Raw genomic sequence first — 2,791 nt, forward strand, 5'->3', positions numbered from 1 at the left:
TATTATTTTCTAATTTATTCCCTAAGCTCAAACAAAATTGTACAGTTTCATGCTATTATATTATACTCTTAGACCCTACTTATTTTATCATTGTAACTTGAATCCCTTCCCACCTACATACAATAATGTGGACTTTATTGATGTGGATAACAACAATAACAATATGGTATTAATAATAATACTGTACTTGTAGTAATAATGGTATTAAATAATAATACAGTAATGATAATACAGTAATAACAACAATACAGTAATACCCCGCTTTACGCGTTTCAGTTTTACGTGTTTCTACATTTACGCGGAACCCCGCCAGAACCGGAATTCCCACTTTACGCGGTGCATCTACTCCTATACGCGGGAAGCGGCGCAGGCAGGGTGCGCACAAGGTCGCCCAGTCGTCAAAACATTACCGAGTTCTTCACCCGCCACCCACCACAGCTGGCCCAAGTCAGTGATAGTGAGGAAATGGACTTATATGGAATTTGAGGGGTTTGACAAAGAGGCCCTGCAAGCCTCTGTGGTTGATAGTGATACAATTGATACAAGTGATACAGGTGAGGGCCAATAATCTGCCCTCTGCCTCGGAACCAACCCTCCATCCCCGTGTGCCCAGCCATCTTTTCTACTAATGTAAGCGTTAAAAAACCTAATATTATTGATATTTCTTATAATTATTAATTGTGTGTGCATACCATCATAAAGTTTAGATGTTATTTTTACTACAACGTAGGTATTGTCTGAAAAAGTGGAGTTTGGGGGTCGGCCCAATCTCTATTTCAATTAATCCCATATGTTCTGTTGTTCAGTTTACGCGTTTCCTGCTTTACGCGGGCCTCCGTGGGTTCAATTGACCGCGTAAAGCGGGGTTACGCTGGTAATAATAATTATACAGTATTAGTGTACAGGTATTAATCTACAGACAGTATTGTTATTACTGTATGTCAATACAGTATTATTTTAACTTGCCTCCTTTCCATTATAATACAGCTTGTAGTCTATATTTCATTACAATTGACTGCATGGAATTCTTAGCCTTTTGTATATCAGACAATGGTTGCTAAGCCATGCCATATTCAATACAGCATCTTGCTACAGACCAACCACTCTCTAACATCTATAACAATCCAGTTTCTGAGCTACAGTTAGCTACGTGCACTTCCTATTGGGTGCCATCACCACACAACAGGCACAGAGCACAACAAATCTGGTGCAAAAAGTCACAAAGCACAAAATACCTGCTCATGAGAAACAACAAAAGGGCACAATCGACGGGTAGCAAAATGTTGTGTCAGTTTTTAGCAGCAGGGAAGTAAACATGGCATCCAGACTGAGGGAGAGAGACCAGACAGGAATTTACCACATCCAGACGTCGTCCGAACCAACAGAAATCCAGATCTGAGAGGTCCAGAAGTGTGAGGGTAATTGAGTACCAGCAGCAAACCTGCAAATGAATTATAGTTGAATTATGTCTTTTGATTATGTTTTCCCTCTAAGCACTTAGCAGTAGTCTTATCCCTAATCACTTTTTGTATAAATCTTGTCAAGAATTTGCCTTTCAGAACTGTTTCTGATACCTTTCTATGTTACCCCATTTTGGTTGAAAGACCTTTCAAAAGTTTAGAACACTGAACCCTAAAATTTTCACCATGTTTTCTCTACTATTCTTGCCACACGTTTGCCTTTCACAACATTTTGATATCTGAACATGTGTTTCTCTGTTAGGGATTTATCTTGAATTGGAAAATACCTTATCAATGAAGGTGACAAAATGACTTTGTCTACTACTGGTGGAACCATTTGCTGTGGACTCCCACTCAGATGATTGAAAACATTGAATGTAAGGATGATCCTAACAGCCCTTGGTGCACCTGGCTCACGTATTCTGTCTTGATATTCATCAAAACCTTGACCTACCTCAATATGTCCTTTGGTGCATGTGCACTAGAAAGACCAAAAGAACTTGGGTACACATGCACCCAAACGTCCTCTAGTACACATGCACCCAGACGTCCTTTCATACACATACACCCAGACGTCCTCTAGTACACATGCACTGGGACGTCCTCTGGTGCACCTGTCTCACGTATTCTGTATTGATATTCATCAAAACCTTTACCTACCTCAATGTGTCCTTAGGCGCATGTGCACTCGAAAGACCACTGGTACACATGCACTCAGATGTCCTCTAGTACACATGCACCCAGACGTCCTTTAGTACACATTTACCGGGACGTCCTCTAGTACATATGCACCCAAGAGAACTTGGGTACACATGCACCCAGACGTCCTCTAGTACACATGCACTCAGACGTACTGATCTCGATTTGTAATAGAAATAACAGGGCTTATGGAGAAAATAGGGTTAGGTGCAGATTACTCTTAAATCGGTAATCTAGTAGTTAGCCTAACACAAAGGATAAAGCACAGTCTAAATAAATGTTACATTCATATCTAATATTAAATCATACAGTAAAATGTAACACTTTACCTGAAAAAAATATGAATTTAACTTCTGATGGGGAGAAGGGTACTTTTGAGCTGATAAATCGGCTTCTTCAAAGTAAGGTTGGTGGTATCCCTCTCTTTACGATCATCACCGAATTTATCACCAGAACGCTTCTTGAGATATTCTTCTTACCATTTTCAGTTAATACCACAAAATCAGAGAAATAGTAAGCAAAATCGCTAAGAGAAAGAAAAACAAGTTACCACAAGAGCATAAATATTGTCTTAACTATAAATCGCATAGAGCAAATCTTCCGCGTTATCAAAGCACGTTATAGCAGAACCC

The sequence above is a fragment of the Homarus americanus genome, unplaced genomic scaffold (assembly GCF_018991925.1).
Source record: "Homarus americanus isolate GMGI-L3 unplaced genomic scaffold, GMGI_Hamer_2.0 scaffold6317, whole genome shotgun sequence".
In the NCBI taxonomy this organism is placed as follows: Eukaryota; Metazoa; Arthropoda; class Malacostraca; order Decapoda; family Nephropidae; genus Homarus; species Homarus americanus.